The sequence below is a fragment of the Electrona antarctica genome (assembly GCF_951216825.1).
Source record: "Electrona antarctica genome assembly, chromosome: 16".
Taxonomy (NCBI): Eukaryota; Metazoa; Chordata; class Actinopteri; order Myctophiformes; family Myctophidae; genus Electrona; species Electrona antarctica.
In genome coordinates this window covers 8,332,739-8,355,991 of record NC_136797.1, presented here as the reverse complement: position 1 = coordinate 8,355,991, position 23,253 = coordinate 8,332,739, and the positions used below count along the sequence as shown (strand labels likewise).

At 41.5% G+C, this 23,253-nt stretch overlaps 2 long non-coding RNA genes across 2 annotated transcripts; both read right to left on the bottom strand.

The window, feature by feature from the left end:
* Positions 1-1,540: 1,540 nt before the first annotated feature.
* On the bottom strand, positions 1,541-10,247 carry LOC306939111. The gene is made up of 3 exons (XR_013791838.1): positions 10,043-10,247; positions 4,478-4,623; positions 1,541-4,321 (listed from the first exon to the last, which is right to left on the bottom strand). It is a non-coding gene; the product is annotated as an uncharacterized lncRNA (long non-coding RNA).
* Positions 10,248-14,454: 4,207 nt separating this feature from the next.
* On the bottom strand, positions 14,455-22,445 carry LOC306939110. The gene is made up of 3 exons (XR_013791837.1): positions 22,308-22,445; positions 17,203-17,332; positions 14,455-16,771 (listed from the first exon to the last, which is right to left on the bottom strand). It is a non-coding gene; the product is annotated as an uncharacterized lncRNA (long non-coding RNA).
* Between the last annotated feature and the right edge of the window lie 808 nt (positions 22,446-23,253).

The window sequence follows — 23,253 nt, the reverse complement described above, 5'->3', positions numbered from 1 at the left end:
CAAAACGTTTTTGGCAAGTGACTATGTTTTTTGTGCAAAACTAATGCTTGGAATGGATTCAGAATCATGACAACCCCCTAGTTTGACATGTCACATGCTACTTAAAGCATAAGGAAAGTTTGACATTATTTTTACTTATATAGGATGTTAATGGTAGGGTCACAAGAAACCCCTATATTTAAAAAAAAATCACACCCGTGTGAACTGAGTGGTGTAAGGTCTTACCATGACGTAATGAAATCATGTCTGACGTAATGAAACCACACCCGGGTGAACAGGGTGAACATAGCAACCATGCTCATTTTTTCTGCACTAATGTCTGACGTAATGAAATCACACCCGGGTGAACAGGGTGAACATAGCAACCATGCTCATTTTTTCTGCACAACAAAGCCAGTTGTAGGAGTGGTTTACACCACTCAAAAAAAAGCTCAATACTGACAGCAGGTCAGCAAGTGGATTCATGAATGTATGTATATAGACAATATTTTAGGCCAATGAAAAAAAGACTATATACCAAATTTCCCACTCCCCACCCCCGACTTCCGGACTAAGTGGAGAGGGAAGTCTGGAGCTCTCTGGTGGAGCTGTTGCCCCCTGCGACCCGTCTACGGATAAGTGGTTGAAGCTGGATGGATGAAGTGGAGAGTGAGTTCTCGAGACACAAAACACATTGGGAAGGGTTATGTCAGATTTCATTCAGGCGTAAAATCAGAGTGATCATTCTGAGTGGAATAACAGACCACCTGTGGAGTGGACCCCCACGGGTGTAGGATGCACTACAGTGAAATCAAACCAATTGATGGTGGACAGCTTTACCCTGTACTCCCGAGTCCCAAGCACAACGGCACCTACAACAAACCCCAGAAATGCTTTAACCATGTCTTGTCTCTTTGCTCCGTTTAAATTAAAATATTTTTTTTGCTTGCAAATGTTTTTTCTTGCTTGCCGTTTGAATTAGTTTTCATTCAAATATATATTTTTAGCTAAGCTAGTTCAGACTAAAGCATGTATATTAAACTAACTGCACATGTAAGGAGAATGAAACCCGCACACTGTATTTGCTTGCTCAATAAAGGAATACTTTTATTAAAGAAGTTAAAATATTTTGGCCAAAGACCTTTTTCAGGCATCTTCTGACAAGTGGAAACACCACACCTACACATACACATACAGAGGGGTCGACAACGACCAATCACACACATAAGGATAGTGTACACCTGGTGGTGATCACATTGAAATAATGTCCTCAATCACATCTATCAATAAAATACATTTTCAATTCAAACATCAATCAAGTCAACATAATTCACTCTTCGCTAAGTCCCACCCATGCCCGTTGTTGGCCAATACCACGTTAGCGACGGTTACTAAGGTAGGATACTGGTCACGCTTGCATGCTGGTCAAATACCTGGCTCTCATAGACTTCCATTGTAACGGGGAAACAGCTCTCAAAGTCAGTCAGTTAGCACATAAGCGAACACAACAAACGCTGATTCTGACAGTTTATGACATCAGGAAAACTCATGCCGTTTTATTTTCGTCTTTTGATAGATTTATAAAGTAACTATTTTGGTTGGAGATATACAGTGAAGTGGTTCTGGTGTTCCCAACTCTCGTTTGTAAACAAGTCGCCATGCTGTTTGAGATGCACCCAGCTGCAGTCCCAGACATTTCTCCTAAAGTGTCTCCCTCAAACACGTCCAAAATTGTGTATGGTGTTTGCGACAAGTGGACGAGATCAAATACATTTGTTTACATCCAACGGCCTGAGACCGAGGCTACTTCAGAAGTGTGTGTACAGATTTGAACCAATCGGATCGTTTTGTAGGCAAACCGGAACTTCTTTCCACACAAACTTGTCAGGGTTGCCAGGTCTGCTTATTTCCCGCTACTTTTGGCTTAAGGCTAATAATTAGTGTATGTAATACATTACCAAAACATTAATTATCATAGACATAGGACTACTTAGTATTTATAATGATAAATGCATACAATCTTTTTATTATGATTATATATGGTCATATTATTGTGTTTGTTTTGGCTTGTTTTTCTTGATTTGGCTTTAAGAGTTGGCTTGTTTTTGGAGGTGGGTTGGCTTATTTCTCTCACACAATGTGGCAACACTGAAGTCAAAACAAAAACAAAGACAACGTTGACATTTTTTATTAAAAATAAAACGCATGAGTTTTCCTGATGTCATAAACGGTCAGAATCAGCTTAGTGTTCTAAAAGAGTGACTTTGAGAGCTGTTCCCCCGTTACAATGGAAGTCAATGAGAGCCTATTTTTATTTCTAATATGTACTATTAAACTGCACAACGGAGCGAAATAATCCATGGAACGGACTAGTTTGCTCATAAGAAGGTAAGAAAACAAACCCTCTTTCTGAGGTCCACACATGCTGTACAGCAAATATATTTATTGACACTGCTTAAACATTTTGACCAGCATTGCAAGCGTGACCAGTATCCTACCTTAGTAACCGTCGCTAACGTGGTATTGGCCAACAACGGGCTTGGGTGGGACTTAGCGAAGAGCTAATTAGAATAAAAACAGCATTAGAAAAGCACCTCGACAATGATAAATTAAAAAGACCCAAAAAGGTCACTAACTGTACCTAAAATCTGTTCCCCCCCTGCATGAGTCACTACTTTGACTATACGACATACTGTACAGATAAAGAAGGCTTAAGGCTTTTCCCCTGTATGAGTCCTCATGTGTGCCGTCAGCCGACTACTACTAACACAGCCTTTACCACAAACTGTACAAATATAGGGTTTTTCCCCTGTATGAGTCCTCATGTGTGTCGTCAGCCGACTACTACTAACAAAGCCTTTACCACACACTTTACAAATATAGGGTTTTTCCCCTGTATGAGTCCTCATGTGTATCGTCAGCTGACTACTCTGACCACATCCTTTACCACAAACTGTACAAATATAGGGCTTTTCCCCTGTATGAGTCCTCATGTGTATCGTCAGCTCACTACTCTGAACACATCCTTTACCACAAACTGTACAAATATAGGGCTTTTCCCCTGTATGAGTCCTCATGTGTGTCCTCAGCTCACTACTCTGAACACATCCTTTACCACAAACTGTACAAATATAGGGCTTTTCCCCTGTATGAGTCCTCATGTGTGTCTTTAGCTCACTACTCTGAACACATCCTTTACCACAAACTGTACAAATATAGGGCTTTTCCCCTGTATGGATCCTCATGTGAGTTCTTAGATGTGTCATTTGCGTACAGCCTGTACCACAAACTGTACAAATATAGGGCTTTTCCCCTGTATGAGTCCTCATGTGTGCCGTCAGCTGACCACTATGAACACAGCCTTTACCACAAACTGTACAAATATAGGGCTTTTCCCCTGTATGGGTCCTCATGTGAGTTATTAGATGAACCATTTGCGTACAGCCTTTACCACAAACTGTACAAGTAAAGGGCTTTTCCCCTGTATGTGTCCTCATGTGACGTTTTAAATAATCTGCTCTATTAAAGCCATTGCCACAAACCGTACAAGAAAAAGGCTTTCCCCCTGTATGAGTCCTCATGTGTAGTTTTAGCTCAACCGACGAACTAAAGCCTTTGCCACAAACTGTACAAGGATAGGGCTTTTCCCCTGTATGGGTCCTCATGTGTCGGGTAAGCTGACCACTAGTACTACAGCCTAACCCACACTCTGTACAAGAATATGGCCTTTCCCCTGTGTGCATCCTCATGTGAACTTTAAGTTCACTGTGCTGAACACATCCTTTACCACAAACTGTACAAATATAGGGCTTTTCCCCTGTATGGATCCTCATGTGAGTTCTTAGATGTGTCATTTGCGTACAGCCTGTACCACAAACTGCACAACCAAAGGGTTTTTCCCCTGTATGAATCATTGTGTGCGTCTTCAGGTGTTCCTTTCGAGTAAACATTTTGCCACACTCTGTACAAGTAAACCTCTTCTTTCTTGTGTGACTCCCCGTGGAGTGAGTCATCATGTGTCGTTTTAGCACAGATTTTCGACTAAAGCATTTGCCACAAACTGTACAAGTAAAGGGTCTTTCCCCGGTATGAATCACTGTGTGCAATGTCAACTGATTCTTTTGATTAAACATTTTGCCACAATCTGTACAAGTAAACCTTTTCTTTCCTGTGTGACTCCTCGTGGAGTGGGTTTGTTTGGCCTGCTCCCAATCATCACTGTCCACTGAGAGGGGAGGAGAGAGGAGCTGGTCATCACAATTCAGCTGTGATGTTCCACAGTCCTCAACATCAGGTTGTTGTGCAGTGAAACCATCCTTACACACAGGGAGGTGCAGCAAGTCTGAGAAGAGAGGGGGGGAGAGGGTCACATTTGTGTGTGTGTGTGTGTGTGTGTGTGTGTGTGTGTGTGTGTGTGTGTGTGTGTGTGTGTGTGTGTGTGTGGGTGTGTGTGTGTGTGTGACAAGACTGTCACCACTGTAAATAAAACCATACATACCTAGCTGGTACAACTTTACAACAGGTTGCATCCGTGCATCAAACTGTCCACATCCCTCGTCCATCTCTGACCGTTCCTCTGACAACGTTGAATATCCTTCGGAGGCCTTCTCTCTTGATACTGTAGACCCCTCTCCCTTTGGTGGTCTATGGAAATGACCAGTAGAAACAACTTTTAGTTTTCATTCAGTGGGGGTGTCTCGATTTGCCTCATATACGATTAAATTCTCAATTTTAACCCTTAGAAGGTGAAAGACGCCAATTGGCGTCATTGCTTACATTCTGTAAATGATCAATGACGCCAATTGGCGTCTTTCTCTTTTTTGATTAATCTAAACATATTAATATGCTCCGAAGCGGTTGAAATTCCTGAGCTTATATTCCAACTACATTACCCAGAAAACCCGTGTCACGTGACACACGTGTACGTGTTGCCATTGGAAGCTGGTCCCACCCCCTGTAAACAGTGGGGGCAGAGGGAGTCTTCATAGTTTTCATTGTTTTACCTGTTTTGCCGTCTCGCCCGAGCGATTTTCTAGCAGAAAAAGTTGAAAGCAGTACTATTTATTTGAGCGAGTTTTGTGGTAGTAGTATTGATCCATACGCGTCCCAGTCGCCTTCTCCAGGCGGAGTAGCCCTGGTCCAGTGCTTACAGCGAGACTCGCTGCTCCCTCCCTCCTTTTTTCATTGTCTCCCCATCGTCGTCCGATGAGCTATACCGGGAAACCATTGAAGAAGACGATCAACCCGGAATGTTTTGAGGTAATCTTATTGTAGAAAATGCCCTTCTATAGTGATCAGAAATCATAAGATGATCGCTACAAATAGATGCTTGGATAATTACTACTACTAGTCAGATCATGACGCCAGAATGACTCACCACGATGGCCCCCAGCCATTAGCCAGCACCTTTGGTGCTGGCTAATGGGGGGGTTGGTGTCGATCGGTTGGTCGGTGCATTGGTGCTGGCTAATGGCTGGAGGGGGGGTCGATCGGTTGGTCGGTGCAGTACAAATGTATCGTAGCAGGCATGCACGCATGGCAGTACAATTATTTTATATTGTAGCGTGCCTTATAGGCGATCTGATCTTTAGAGTAATGTTCGCTCCTTTTATTTACTGTCTACAAAGACGGAGAACAAACATGCATCGTTTACTGAAGCAACGCGTGGTTATGATGACCTTGCTACAAGGATCGGAGGGGGGACGGGGAGTGAAGCTAACAGTAGCGTATTATATAAGATCTGTATGACGTTTCATTGACGTCTGAGCTTGCATGATAATCGCATTCATTGTATATTGTGTACAATCATGACTGTACATTGTTTAGTGTGTCTCCGTGTGATGATGACGATGATGTCAGATAGCCTACGTCCCCCCCCCCCCAACTGGCTATTGGCCGGGCTGACTACAGCTAAATGTTTATTTTTATATATTTAGAACTGGCATCAGATGAGGAGGAGGATGAGGAGGATGATGATGATGATGATAATGAAGACGAAGAGTCAAGACTGCGATGGAGTTCTCCGACACTGAACCGGATGCATTCATTCATTTCAGTTGTTGTTTTTTTTTAATTTAGCCTACACACACACACACCGTCAAGAACAACTGGAATGCAGTGGTTTGGGGACACTGGGTAGTTTGGGGACAACTGTTTTGTATGTAGGCCTATTTATTTTCTGTAATATTTATTATAATTGTATTATGTTAGTCATAAAAAATAAAAGACGCTTTTACAATGAGTTAGACCTGTCATGGCTATTTTGTTCACTATTCTGAGGTTTATGGTTTGACTAAGCGAGTTTCAACTGTGATTTACTCTGTAACGGTAGATGGTAAGAACCCAATTTTTTGTTATAATACAGTATACATTCAAGTCTATATTTTGATACATATCATGGGCACAAAGTCATATCAAAACAATGTCCTTGGATGTGTTTTTTTATCAAAACTGTTTCTTCACAACAGGTTTTTGAGATACATGCATGAATAGACAAGGTACTGGTAAGACTATGTAAACATGGTATATATCAAAATGTGCGTTAGAATGTCTAATTTTACCCCAAAAAAGAATTGAGTTTATATGATGTTCCAATTCAGAGATAGGGGGACTTTTAGCTGGATAGGTCAGATTGATCATGACTGACCATGCTATTTATAGATGGCAAAATATCTACAGTGGTACATGTGAGAAACTTTTTATTTTATTTTAATTGAACTAGACAACTCACCGTTTAAAATGAGATATTGCATGGCTATGTATGCCCAGCAGAAAAAAAGTTATTTAGAAAATAAAACTTCAACCGGGCATAACTTTTTTTGTTGTCCTAGAAACACTACCCAGTGTAAATGCAGGCTCTTTTAAATGGCTTCCAACACAAAAACTAAACATTTTATCAACTCAGTTAATTTTTTTTCAATAAATCATTCAAAAACGCCATTTTGCCATAGAGAAGTCCACAAACTATATAGAAATCCTTGAAACTCTCAAAGAGTTAAGGTCACGATTCAATTTAAGCACTATATTATTATTAATTGTTAGGTAACTGAGTCTTGATTTCAATAAGTCAATAAGTTGTATTTGAATAATAACAGTTTACAGTAATCAATTCTACGTGGTTCAGACCTTCAGCAACTGTTCTCAATCTTCACATACATAACATGCAACACACTTGCACGTGCTCAAATGCGATCTGGCCCTTATTTGAAAACTAAAAGATGTGTCCCAATCAATGACACAAACCTTGCCAGTTCGTACTGTACAGCTCGTACAGTACATACACTAGAATACATTTAGTTAAATATCCACTTAAACATAGCCAGGATAGCCTTTGCCAAAAATAGCTGATCTAACCGATTCGATTTATAAAGAGGAAAACAATAGAAAAAACCTATCAATTAATAAATACTAGTCCTTCAAATATATGAGCACCAAATAATGTACAGTGTGGGTAATGCGATATATACATCATATTATTGATGTAGGCCTATGTATCTGGAGGTGTCTGGTGTCAGAGGCACTTGCCTGTCGGGGAAATAGTACAGGTAGTAAAGGTGCAATTCTGGGGATATTGCAAAGTGTGGTTGGCTCGAAGCCACAGATGCCTTTGGATATATATGGATGAAAATGGAAGAGCAAAAAGTGTGCAAAATGACATTTACGACCTAGTACGGTTCAATAGTTATATGGAAAAATGTAAAGTGGGATGTTATAGCGCCACCATGAGGACGACTGATGTAATTATTTATTACATTAATTTTATATAATAATTATTATGAACCTCCCCTCGAAGTGGTGTAACCCTTACGGTTTCTGAAAGAAGAATACTGTAAGTCTATGGAGAAAATGTATTCACTAATCTAATTTATAATTTAAGTTAAATCTAGGTGCGTTCAGAAATGCGCACCGGGAGCACACTCTATTACTTTGTATTGGCTGTGCCTCAGTGTGCCTCTATCATTCTGAACGCACCCTAAGTATGTCTGTCTGAAGAACTGTCCTCACTGGCCAGGCCATTGCCTCTGCATTTTCACACAGACATTTACCATTACCGTATGAAGGTCTTAACGATCCCCTTTCTCACTTTATCAAACTGTATAGCCCCACAGGGGGCTAAGCCCCCTCAACCTGACCTCTTTGAGACTGCTATCGTCTTTCTTGATGTGATAATGGCTAATGGATAATGGCCATGGGCCATAGTTTCAAGGCAATTCACACATTAACCTAACAATAGACCTGCCAATGAATTCTAATGACGTGTGCTATTCTTCATATGCAGACCGCGGCCATCTTACCATATAAGTTAATGGCAAGGTGCTACCTAGGTGCAACTTCCCATTAGCAGCCCATTCATCCAAACAGAAAAGTCCTATCTTATTGTATTAAACAACGTCAAACTCACCAACATTGCAGCTGTGCGAAAAGCTTGAATTATTATCTTTCTATCCTCAAATTCCACTGTAGACATGTTGTGAGTTGCTTTCTGTCCTTGCAGGTGATTCTTTTTCTAAGTGTTGCAGTTTGGAAGTGCTCGTTAGATATCACTCGACAGCCCTGCGTAGCACCTGTTTTTAATATGCACATAATGCAGGAGGCAGCAGGACGTTGACGAGTACGCTGATGGGAAGATGGCCGCAGTCTGCAAATGGTCAATAGGCACACTAGCTATTTCATATAGGCTATTCTACAAACTGGTGTCTACTGTCTACAACTGCAATTCAAGGTAACATTCGTTCTTGCATTGAAGATGAGACCACGACTCCAGATTTAACAACGCAATAGTTGTATGAAATAAAAAATAACAACACTTAGGACTATACCTATCTTGCGCCACCCCTTAACCCTTATCTCTAAACTAATTTGCCATTTTTTACTATAGTTCAAATAGCCGATCTACAAGCTCACAATGTCTCTATGTAGATCGGCTAGTTGAACTATGTGTTTTTCAAAATAGTAAAAAAAAAAAAAAGTCAAATACGTTCAGGGAAAAGGGATAGGGGTGGCGCAAGATGGAGCCCCTATAGTGTGCCCCCTCGAAATTTTCGACTGCCCCTTAGTCGTTTCATCCTGGACTCTTGTGTAAAATGAAACCCTCTCCCAAGAGTAACATTATTGTTAAACATCTGCATTCCTAATTTACAAGAAGTCTAGACTAGAGAATGTAGAAGAGTTCTTATTTGATCAACCATGCCTGTTTTCTCTCCTAATGGTACCAACAGCAAGCATGAAATTGTGGACAAAATCTTATCCAAGAGTCAACAATGCTACGTTGTAGCCAAGCGACTGGGTCGGGACCCATTTGTGGGTATCCCTTAATGACTTAATCCCTATATTTGTTGTTGTCAATTATACGCTTTTCATAAATTTAAACCATGATGATTTAAAAAGAAATCATGAAAAAGAAAAAGAAATAAAAGAAATTCAATAAATTAGAAAACAAATGTTTTTCTTTAACAGAAACAAACAGAAGTACATTTCTAAGCCTATGGCTTGTTTCCATTGGGGTCCTTATACTCAAGTTTAAGAAGTAGTGAAAATAGCAGCCCATCTACAAGGGTATTTTCACTCGCTTCATGGGGTGGGAAATGTGTCGTTTTGATTGATTGATTTATTAAAAGTTTGCAGAATTACAGTAGGCCTACATTTCAAGTACATCTCAATACAATAACTGTTAACTGTGAGTGGACGACGCCATGAAGCATTACACTTGTTTACAATAGGGCCCGCCATTTTCAATTCATTAAAACATTTAGAGACGTACGAATATACACATATATAGTATATATATAGTAATTATATATAGTCAAAACAGGAAATCATACTAGGTAAAAAGGTTAAAACGTTTTGGAACCAGCTGCCTGCACTTGTTCTACGTGGCTTATCTACAAGGCACACACCCGGGTCGGGACAAAACGTTTTTTAAGGTCAACCACACCAATGCAACGCATTGGTAGTGGTTTACGTTAAAAACGCTTTGTTCCGACCCGACCCTTTGGTGTGACTTGACTCTAGTCTTACCTCGTGTTCAATTCATTCAACGCGATGCAAAATGTGTTTAACAAACCTGTCCTCCTGCAGTGTGTAGAATAGATTAGTGTCCAGCTGTTTGTTTCTCGGGGATTTTCTAGTAGCCTAGGAAATCTTATCTCTGGAGAGTGGAGACGTACGTGCTCGTGAACTCCAGCTCCAACACAAACTAAAGTAAGCTTCACGCAACAAAGGACCAAAACGCACAACAACAGCTACAGCTCCCCTTTCACTAACCTCGGGTCTAGGCGAGGCTTCCCTCCCCCATCCTCTCCCCTCCCCATCCCCCAACACCACAAATCACACTCCCACCAACGCAAGGTTGCCATCGATTACAGCACGCGTGCGCACACGCGCACGCACACGTCTCACACACACACACACACACACACAAAAGCATCTTACAGCATCTTGCAATGGGTCTGGTCTTCGCTACAGCACCAAGACACCATGTACATCTAGCAATCAGGGGTGCCCAAAGGGTAGATCGTGATCTACCAGTAAATATTTTTAATCTATCACTTGAATTAAGGTGACTTGATTGATTGACATAAAAAGGGCCTGTCAGCTCAAACCAAAGTTATATACAAGAAAACCTACCAATTCCATGTATTTCCTGTTCCAAGTGTGTCTTATGTAACCATCTCCAGCAAAGGTATAATAATTATTTTGGTCAGATCTTGTTGGAGCTGGTCATTTTGAAAGTAGCTAGCTCTGAGCTCTCAAGTCAAAAAAGTGTGGGCAGTGGGCACCCCTGGTCAACGAAGTCCACAAACACAATACCAGAGGGAGTTCAACAAACCACGTGCAACCCAGATTTGGCTCGGTGGTGGCTGCGCCCGGGGCGGCTACCCTATTGGCTTTGTCTATAGCTGGAAGCCTGGATGAGAGGGGCAATTTGGCCAATCACTGCTGACCCGCCAACTGGAGAGTGTAGTGGCTGAGGGTTGAACCACTCTAAGAAGGTTGGAGACCACCTGATGACCTCTCTTCCAGACCAAGGCCTATATTACTTATTACTTGGAATGAAGAGTAATATTATTTATTTTATGTTATATTACATATTGCCTCCCCCCAAATGTGTTTAGTCAGCTTCAGGTGTCGTAGCAGCAACAGCAGTAAGCATCATGACACGCAGCCTAGGATATAGATTTTTGAGTGGTGCAAACCACTCCAACAACTGGCTTTGTTCGTACCAAAAAAACGAGCATGGTTGCTATGGTTAGCAACCATAGTGTACGTGTCCGTGCACAGGTGAGCATGGTTGCTATGGTTAGTGTGTGACGTCACTGACATAGCTGATCAGACTATATAAGACCTTGCACCACTCAGTTCACACAGGTGTGATTTTATTCTTATACTGTCTGGTCTAGAGCAGTGTTTCCCAACCTTTTTTGTCCCAGGGCACACTTTTCATAGCCTAAAAATCTCGGGGCACACCTAGATAAACGGGGGGTGTGCATGTGTATGTATATATATATATATATATATATATATATATATATATATATATATATATAGTAAAACGTCTACCAAACACATTATACTTTTGACAGAGTAAAACTTCTTTGAACCCAATATACTTTTAAAAACACACATGACAGCACTCATCAAATAACTTTAAAGAGAAAGAAAGGGACATAGACAGTTTCATCAATTTATTTTTGAAAACTCAATATACAAAATATAGCACACACATGTTCAATTTGTCAATGCATTTGCCACAATACAATGGTCTTAAACTTGAGCACTTTGTATCCAGCGTTGCTGCAAGGAAACATGTCCAGCTTGCCCTTGCCTGCGGCTCCGTCTTTTTGGCAAATCTAGAACTTCCTGTTTGAGAGCTAGCAAATTTAAGACATCCGGTTGCTTTCAGAATAAAAGTGTAGATAATTAAATAATTATTACATTACATTATTAGTATTATTATTACATTACAGTTATTGTGAAGACACATTATGTTTCTGTGTAAAAATAAGTAATGAAAGAACGTAAAAAAGTTGTCTAAATGGATAAATGCCCAAGTCCATGCACTGGAGTGCTCAAGTCCATTCACTGGAGTGCATGGACTTTATAAAGTGGATGCTGGACAAAAATCCCTTCTATGTATCGACTAGTGTGACATATGCACATGTCCGGGGAGACCTCCTCTACAACACCACATCGTCTGCTAAGCAGCAGAGGTGAACAAAAATGTTTTGCACGCCATACAGTGAGCAGCAGAGGTGTAAAACAAAAATTGGCACGCCATACAGCGAGGTGAAAGGTCACTGTTTTTTTGGCAAATCTAAGCTAGCAAATATAAGACTAAAGTGGACGCTGGACAAAAATCCCTGCTATGTATCGACTAGTGTGACATACGCACATGTCCGGGGAGACCTCCTCTACAACACCACACCGTCCCCAAAGAGCAGAGGTGTAAAACAAAAATTGGCACGCCATACAGCGAGGTGAAAGGTCACTGTTTTTTTGGCAAATCTAAGCTAGCAAATATAAGACTAAAGTGGACGCTGGACAAAAATCCCTGCTATGTATCGACTAGTGTGACATACGCACATGTCCGGGGAGACCTCCTCTACAACACCACACCGTCCGCTAAGCAGCAGAGGTGTAAACATTCTTTTGGCATGAGGTCAGGGGTAAAAAAACAATATCCCATTTCCAGACTAAAGTGAACTAAAGTGGACGCTGGACAAAAATCCCTGCTATGTATCGACTAGTGTGACATATGCACATGTCCGGGGAGACCTCCTCTACAACACCACACCGTCCGCTAAGCAGCAGAGGTGTAAAACAAAAATTGGCTCCTCATCTCAGATTCTGCAACGTCTATTGAAAAAATTATGAAAAATGTATCCAGCGTTGCTGCAAGGAAACATGTCCAGCTTGCCCTTGCCTGCGGCTCCGTCTTTTTGGCAAATCTAGAACTTCCAGATTCTGCAACGTCTATTGAAAAAATTATGAAAAATGTATCCAGCGTCAAAATTGTTGAAAATGTCACCCAGCAGCTCAGATTCTGCAACGTCTATTGTCTCTGCAATGTCAGGACCGTCTCTAATGCATTCCTCTGACTGAAAAATGATGAAAATGCCAAAATGCCAAAAAAAACAGAGGTTATCTTTACTTGGAAAATGATACGAGTATATCTCAAATATATTTTATTGTAACAATATAATGTAGACTAAATGCACACAGCTACATTTAATATCTCTGCCAAATCATACTCCGTGACCCTGACTGAATAACTTATCTTTCGAGAGCGGGAGAGAAAACCAGGAATCCTAACAGCTGTATACTATAAAGTAAAGTTTTCCCTCTACTGGATGGCAGGCATCCTGAATTTCAGGATTAAAATGAGGTCTTGTGATTAAAATAGTGTCAGATTTGGAATCCTCATGGTTGACTTGTATGAAAAAGTGTCTTTATAAATCATACATGAGTCTAGGTCATCTGGAAACAATCATCAAAGCATCCTTGCCAGAGGATGGTCACAGAACCACTCATTGCTTTGTTTATAATTCATATTGTTTCTTATTTGGACCGAATTCCCCCTTTAAAAAAAATATATAATTATTATTATATATATATATAAAAAAGAGAGAGAGAGAGAGACATAAGACAAATAACGTGGCTATTCAACATAAACATTTCAAACCTTAATTTATGCTGGGAAGGCATTGAGGTTACCCTCATATACAATGATGGCAGGGAGCAGCAGCAAACTATGAAACCAACATGTAGTCCATGACATCACTGGAACTTTTAAATACAAAAATATCCAAAAAAAACCCACATAAGCTTGTTTGTCTCCCAAACATCATTAAATTAAGATATGGTTGCAAAAGGGATGAATTGGCCCTTTAATATCTATGGGTCGCACGACAGACAGACTTTTCTGACTGAGCTTGTAGATCGGCTATCCCCCCCAAAAACAAAATCTGAGAGGAAAAACAAATCGAGAACGAGAACACTTAGTTTTGAGAAAGGCTTTTGTATCAACAAAAATATCTTTAATTCGCAAACGATGGAAAAACATTCAAATATCTTTTTTCGTTTTCAAATATTTTTTGATGGCCGTTTTAACTATTATGTTTTGCTCTGTTTAATTTTTTTTTGCTTGCAGTTTTTAATTCGTTTTCATTCCAAATTATATTTGCTACGTTTAGATTTCTTCTCTCTCAAATCTTTTTTTTGTTTGGCACAAATGTCCATAGCTACGCCACTAGGCTAGTTCAGACTAAATCATTTACATTAAACGAACTGCACCTGTAAGGAGAATGAAACCAGCACACTGCATTTGCTTGCTTAATGAATGAATACTTTTATTAAAGAAGTTAAAATGTTTTGGCCAAAGACCTTCTTCAGGCATCTTCTGACAAGTGGAAACACCACACTTACACATACAGAGGGGTTGATAATGACCAATCCCCCCCCCCCCCCCAACTCAAGGATAAGGTACACCTGGTGGTGATCACATTTAAATAATGTACTCAATCACCATTCATCTATCAATTCAATACATTTTCAATTCAAACATCATCAATCAACTCAACATTAGAATGCCCCCGCGACCCGACTACGGATAAGCGGTTGAAGATGGATGGCTGGATGGATGTTATTATTGCGTGAACAATATCGGTGAAAATAATCAGTCATTTTGAGATCGGATCGATACGGCATAAACAGGCCGATATCGTCCGATTAAAAAATGGCGCTGATTATATTGTGCACCTTTAAGAAGGCTTTCCCCCTGTATGAGTCCTCATGTGTTCCGTCAGGTGACTACTACTAACACAGCCTTTAACACAAACTTCACAAATAAAGGGCCTTTCCCCTGTATGGGTCCTCATGTGTGTCATCAGATGACTACTCTGAACACATCCTTTACCACAAACCGTACAAGTAAAGGGCTTTTCCCCCATGAGTCATCATGTGATTTTTAAAATGGTCCACTCTATTAAAACCTTTGCCACAAACTGTACAAGAAAAAGGCTTTTCCCCTGTATGAGTCCTCTTGTGTTGGGTAAGCTGACCACTACTACTACAGCCTAACCCACACTCTGTACATATGGCCTTTCCCCTGTGTGCATCCTCATGTGTACTTGTAGTTGATACCGATTAATACAGCCTTTACCACAAACTTTGCACGTAAAGGGCTTTTCCCCAGTATGAGTCCTTATGTGTTTTTTTAGATCGCCCTCTTGCCTCCAGCATTTACCACAAACTGCACAACTAAAGGGTTTTTCCCCTGTATGAATCATTGTATGCAGCTTCAGGTGTTCCTTTCGAGTAAACGTTTTCCCACACTCTGTGCAACTAAAGCCTTTTTCCCCTGTATGGGTCCTCATGTGTGTTGTCAGCTCACTACTCTGAACACATCCTTTACCACAAACTGTACAAATATAGGGTTTTTCCCCTGTATGAGTCCTCATGTGTACCATCAGCTGACTACTATGAACACAGCCTTTACCACAAACTGTACAAATATAGGGTTTTTCCCCTGTATGGGTCCTCATGTGTGTTGTCAGCTCACTACTCTGAACACATCCTTTACCACAAACTGTACAAATATAGGGCTTTTCCCCTGTATGAGTCCTCATGTGTTGTTTTAAATTGTCCACTCTATTAAAGCCTTTGCCACAAACTGTACAAGAAAAAGGCTTTTCCCCTGTATGAGTCATCATGTGTTGTTTTAGCTCACTCGATCGACTACAGCCTATGCCACAGACTGTACAAGGATAGGGCTTTTCCCCTGTATGAGTCCTCTTGTGTTGGTTAAGCTGACTACGACTAGTACAGCCTAACCCACACTCTGTACAAGAATATGGCCTTTCCCCTGTGTGCATCCTCATGTGAATTTTTAGTTCACCGTGCTGAACACAGCCTTCACCACAAACATTGCAAGTTAAGGGCTTTTCCCCAGTATGAGTCATCATGTGTTTTTTTAGATCGCCCTCTTGCCTCCAGCATTTACCACAAACTGCACAACTAAAGGGTTTTTCCCCTGTATGAATCATTGTGTGCAGCTTCAGGTGTTCCTTTCGAGTAAACATTTTCCCACACTCTGTACAACTAAAGCCTTTGTACCCTGTATGATTCATCATATGTTTTTTTAGCACATCATTTCGACTAAAGCATTTGCCACAAACTATACAAGGAAAGGGCTTTTCCCCAGTATGAGTCATCATGTGTTTTTTTAGATCGCCCTCATTCCTCCAGCATTTACCACAAACAGCACAACTAAACGGTTTTTCCCCTGTATGAATCATTGTGTGCTGGTTCAGCTGTCCCTTTTGAGTAAACATTTTCCCACACTCTGTGCAACTAAAGCCTTTGTACCCTGTATGAGTCAGCATGTGTTGTTTTAGCAAAAACTTCCGACAAAAGCATTTGCCACAAACTGTACAAGGAAAGGGCTTTTCCCCTGTATGAGTCATTAAGTGTCGTTTAAGCTGACCACTACCAAAACAGCCTAAGCCACACACTGTACAAGTAAAGGGTCTTTCCCCGGTATGAATCATTGTGTGCAATGTCAACTGAATCTTTTGATTAAACATTTTGCCACAATCTGTACAAGTAAACCTTTTCTTTCCTGTGAGACTCCTCATGGGGTGAGTTTCTTTGGCCTCCTCCAAATCATCACTGTCCACTGAGAGGGGAGGAGAGAGGAGCTGGTCATCACAATTCAGCTGTGATGTTCCACAGTCCTCAACATCAGCTTGTTGTGCAGTGAAACCATCCTTACACACAGGGAGGTGCAGCAAGTCTGAGAAGAGAGGGGGGAGAGAGGGTCATCACATTTGTGTATGTGTGTGTAAAAAATGGTGCATTTATATAGCGCCTTTATCCAAGGCGCTTTACATAGATTGTGCTTTACATTCACCCATTCACACACACACACACACTCATACACCGATTGCGGCGGAAGCCATGCAAGGTACCAACCAGCACATCGGGAGCAATTTGGGGTTCAGTGTCTTGCTCAAGGACACTTCGACATGTAGACAGGAGGAGCCGGGATTCGAACCGCCGACCCATGGATCATTGGACGACCTGCTCTACCCCCTGAGCCACAGCCGCCCTGTGTGTGTGTGTGTGTGTGTGTGTGTGTGTGTGTGTGTGTGTGTGTGTGTGTGTGTGTGTGTGTGTGTGTGTTTGTGACAAGACTGTCACCACTGTAAATAAAACCATACATACCTAGCTGGTACAACTTTACAACAGGATGCATCCGCGCATCAAACCGTCCAGATCCCTCGTCCATCTCTGACTGTTCTATCCTTCGGAGGCCTTCTCTCTTGATACTGTAGACCCCTCTCCCTTTGGTGGTCTATGGAAATGACCAGTAGAAACAACTTTTAGTTTTCATTCAGTGGGGGTGTCTCGATTTGCCTCATATACACGATTCAATTCTCAATTTTAAGGTCACGATTCAATTTAATCACTATATTATTATAAATTGTTAGGCAACCGAGTCTTGATTTCAATAAGTAACTTTTATTTGAATAATAACAGTTTACCGTAATCAATTCTACATTCAGTTTCAGGTTCAGACCTTCAGCACCTGTCTCTTGCCTTCATGTTCTCAATCTTCACATACATCACAGGCAACATACTTGTGCTCAAATGCGATCTGGCCCTTATTTGAAAACTAAAAGATGTGTCCCAATCAATGACACACACCTTGCGAGTTCCAACAGCTCATATACAAAGTGCATACACTAGAATACAGTTTGTTAAATAACCACTTAAAAATAGCCTGGTAAACCATCCTGGTCAGTGGTCGAGTGAAAATGTGAAGGACCGGGATGATTTAACGACTAACTTAAAGAGTTAGTCTCTGTATTTGGACCGCTCTCTTTCCGTCTATACACCAAAATCATTTGCCAAAAATAGCGGATCTAAAAGCTTACCTTGTGGATCTGCTATTTTTGGCTAACGTTCCCCCCCACGGTATGGATGCTGGGGTTCAAGTGGTTAATATAATGTACAAAATCTGTACATGTACAGTGAGATTTGTTTTTCTACCTACACATACGTCATGTCCTATCTATTATACAATTGAAAAGGTGTGCCCAAAACGCTGTTCGCACCCAGGAACAAAAGGCACCAGCTACTACGTCACTGACACACTGCAACACACACTGCAACAACCCACTAAACACACTAACACGTCACAGACTTACCCTCCGCGTCGACCCTCCGCTATCTCCTCATGTCGCGCAGCACGCCCACACTCAACATCACCCGCGTAAAAATTGTCATTGCACTGCCACTAAAGCCGCCTCCCGTCCAGACTCACAAACAATATCACTATCAATAATAAACACAAACACGCCACAAGCACCGACACCCCCGCCTAATTTGTTGCCAGGTCTATGAAAACAAGCCCAGAAAAAATGCCATTCAACACGCTACTTACAACTCGCTTACAATTCGCGGACCTGGCAACACTGCATCCTGTTTTCCCATTGGCTACGGTTGCTACAACACGCATTTGCACTGCATGCTGGGAGCAACACAGCTTAATGTAGGGGTCACCGATTGCTGTGCTACATCCCCCTCATGTTCTCACCACCCCGTTCGGCTACACCACACACACTAACCTACACAATTCTCCACATGCAACACCGGGCCCTTATTGGCTAGCCCCCTCACATGGCGATCCCCACGCAGCAAAACACAGGCCAGCCAGCCACACACACCCACACACACACAACGGCCACGTTCGGAAATATCGCACTGAGCGCACTGTGCAAATGCAATGCAAACTAATAGGCGAGTGTGCTTCGGTGCGGTATTTCCCAACGCGCCCATCTCATCGACACAACGCGCGCAGTCGGATGCCAAGCTCTTCCGCGCATTATTCCTTTCCCAGTCTCACCACACCACGGACTCATTGTAACCTCGCATCAGTGTCACTGCAGACACGTAATCACACTGTGGAGGATTTGTGACTGAGTGACTGTGTGTGTGTGTGTGTGTGTGTGTGTGTGGTTGGATTTCAGCATGTTTTACACTGCACAGTTGCGCAGTGCACACCATGGGACAAATCGGCTTTTCACCCCCTGCCACTGTGCCCACAAACGCATGTACAAGAGGAAAACAATCTAAACATTATATACTAACGTCAGCATCGGGCACATTAACACACACAAGCGTTATTAGTTGAGTTTTCTTATTGAAGTGCCTCTGAATTGTAACTGTGCGTTTATGTCAGTCAGCGATGCGATCCGTTGTTATTCAGCCACCAGCAGCAGCATACGCACGGACTGGAGAGAGGCGACGTGTTTCTCTCCCTTCGGCTCATGTAGCCCTCATTGTAACTACAAATATTGTTCCCGAAGAAACAATGTGGGGTCACTGCAATCCAAAAGATTGTAGGCCTACTATAATGCAGTCAAGGTCCCCACAAAAATATACTACAGTATGTTCTGCTCCATTCTCAACATCTTTTGGTTTCCAAAAACAGTAACTTATTGTAAGTAAACAAAAACAGTAAAAAGCAGTTTCATGTGTGCTTATTTTAATTTAATTTAATTTGCTTGATGTGAAAAAAAAATACAACAAATAATAATAATACCCATCCGTTAATACATGTGAAGGGCACAATACTGGGTTTAAAAACACAGCTGAAACATGAAGTGGAGTCTGTTAAATCTCGCAATTTCCTTCTTCCCATTGCGCTGCAACGGAACTAGGATGAGCCGCCCGAAGGGCGGCGAAATTCTAGTATTCAACATACATGGGCCATTCGAGCCGCAAGCGGAGCCTGTAGCACCACCGTTGCCCAGGTGGAGCCTGCAGAACCATTGCGGCTCAATAATCCACAACTACTGAATGAAGTGTCTGGTGCAACGCACAGGTTCTGGATGGACCTAGTGAGAGCAAGAGTGGACCTGGTGAGACGTAGGAGGCGTGCACACAGAATGATACAAAAATAATAATCGATCTGCCTCCACTATGGACCAAAATATCTGTGCAGCTGCGACTGTGCCATTTTTGCCTAGGCAAAGCATGCCTACCTGGGAATTTTGGACGGGAATAGGACAAAATAGGAAAAAAATACAAGAGAGTTGCTATTTTATGTTTAATGTTAAAACATAGCATTCAAAAACTCAACTAGCACAACTGTTTTACTGGATTTGTATTTGCACATTTCTTGGTATTGACATTACAAATGGACTGGATGTTAAGGAACAATTTATAATCTGCTCAAGAGGCACTAATTGCAACTTTTTCCACTAATTTGGTTAAATGCTATTATTCAAAATCATTCATCATCATACTAGCCAACATGTTCTCTTGCAGTTTAAAATATTATAGACAGGTAAAGGTTTGAGAACCACTGGTCTTCGCCACACAGATAGGAAATATATGAACATACATGCCAATATATTACCGGTATATATGGCAAATATAGCATATGCCGAATATATGCTGCATAGATGCCATGCCCATATTCAGGTTCATATACCATATAACAATATGTGGAGTTTTAGGAAATATATTTGTCACTCATTATATATAGCACATATATTCATATGTGGCATATAAAATATATTTTCATATATTTTAGATTTTTTTTAGGATGGTGGGATGTCTGTATTCCTCTAAATCGATAAAAAGTCCAAATCGACATAAAAAAAAGGCACCAAAAAAAAATCACCGCCGCCCGAACGCATCAGGACACTAAAGTCTCACTCTTGCCTTTTCCTGAAACTTGGCAGCCCTGTACAAGGGTATTTTACTATATTTTCACTGGCTTGGGTTCTGGGGTGGGACATTTCTCTTTTGGGTCTCGACGTGCTGGAAACAAGCCATAGGCTTTCTTGGGTTGAAATCTTCTTAACAGATGGTATTAAACTGTACTCGAATTCCAACTGTTAATAAATATTCAAATTAAAACGTTTTGGAACATGGACATGTGTAGCTCTGGTCCATAGCTCTAATGCCGTTGGCCATGACTTCCGGGGCTCGCATAAATGCAGACCAGCCTCTCGTCTTTAGCGTAAATAAAAAGAACGTGTTTGCTTCTCACCAATACAAAGGCGGGTTGTGTCATTAGAAAGCCTACTTTCCTTAGTGGACGCACTCTGAGCCCCCCACCACACGTATAAACGGTACTTTTTGGCCAGAAAGGGATTATTTTTTTCACAGGAGGAAAAATATTCTGTATGAGGGGTTTCTCTTGGCAATCTCGGTAGAGGGCGTAACTAAAAGTATTTGTTTCGGTGGAAAAATAATCCCCTTTTGGCCAAAAGGTAGTTATTACGTGTGGTGGGGGTCTCAGTGCTTCCACTAAGGAAAGTAGGCTTTCTAATGACACAACCCGCCTTTGTTTTGGTTAGTTAACGTTATTTTTATTTACGCTAAAGACGAGAGGCTGGTCTGCATTCATGCGAGCGGCGGAAGTCGAGAGTAACATAGCTCTAAACTGGTCTCCCCGGACATGTGCATAATGTCACACTAGTCGATACATAGCAGGGATTTTTGTCCAGTGTCCACTTTAGTCTGGAAATGGGATATTTTTTACCTTTCACCTCGCTTTATGGTGTGCCAATTTTATTTTTACACCTCTGCTGCTTAGCGGACGGTGTAGTGTTGTAGAGGAGGTCTCCCCGGACATGTGCATATGTCACACTAGTCGATACATAGCAGGTATTTTTGTCAATGCACTCCAGTGAATAGCATTTATCCATTTAGATAACTTTTTAATTACTTATCTTTACACAGAAACATTACTTATTACTTATTTTTACATAATGTGTGTCTTATAGCATCGTTTAAATGCTTAATTTATAGTTTGAAGGTGCAAATTAATCTTTTTTTCAATACTCTAGAGGGTACTCGTATTTTGAAGAGATCGTCCACTGGAAGTCTTATATTTGCTAGCTTAGATTTGCCAAAAAACAGTGCCCTCTAAATGCAACGCATTAGAGCTATGGACCAGAGCTAGGGGCTCAGAGTGCTTCCACTAAGGAAAGTAGGCTTTCTAATGACACAACCCGCCTTTGTATTGAAGCAAAAACGTTATTTATTGACATGTTTTATCGCTCCCCGTTTGCAAGGCCCTAAAGACGAGAGGCTGGTCTGCAGGTCTGCATTCATACGAGCCCCGGGAAGTCATCGGTAACATAGCTCTAAATGCAACGGCATTAGAGCTATGGGCCAGAGACAGCTGAGCTAGGACATGTGTAGATTACACATGGATTTATGGCTTATTTACAAGGAGCTACGGCTAGCTCTTAGCTAAGATCGCGTGTTCAATTCAACAAACATGATAACATCTGTTTACTACTAACCTGCAGTGTGTGTGGGTGGTATATCAGTGTCCAGCAGTTAATTTGTTTTGTTCCTCGGAGAGTTTCTAGTAGTGTCTCAAGTTATCTCTCTCTGGAAGACGTTGCTCGTGAACTCTGCATGCATGCGCTCGCTAGCTTCGCGCAACAAATGAAACAGCTCCATAGGCACCACTTTCACCGAAACGGCAACGCACAATAGCTCCTCCTCTCTCACCGACGTCGCCTCTGATTGGCCGATTGCAGAGTGCACGCGCACACACGCGCACACGCACGCGCACACGCACGCACGCACGCACGCACGCACACACACACACACACACACACACACACACACACACACACACACACACACACACACACACACACACACACACACACACACACACACACACACACACACACACACACACACACACACACACACACACACGTTAAGTGCAGTTTTAGGAGGAATGCGCTCTGCTGTCAGGAACGCTGCTATAAGCAAGACCGGGTCTTTTTTTTTAACCATTGACAAAGCTAGGAACATCTTTGAATGCAGATTGTGGCCCCTAGATGTGTCACATAAGTTGTGGCCCCTAGATGTGTCAGTGTCACACATGTTTTTGGGAGCGTTTTACTTATTGCCGTCTGTCTGAATACCCCTCAAAAAAGCAAAAAAATCATTACAATGTTGACATATTATTGCTTGTAGCAGCTTTAAGGCTATGGGACTCTTGGCTTCCTGCCCTTGCATGAAATGCTTGCAGACCAGCTTCTTTTTTTCACTTTTTTACTGTCTTTATATGATGGTTTCCTGTTTTTTTGTGTAGGCCTATATATACACACACATCATGAGAACATTTAGAGAAGTACAAAATATTAAAGTATGCTTAATCATATGGTTCGTCCACAAAGTACGTTTTTGTATTGACTTGTGCTTTCGTTTGAAATGTATATTCTACAT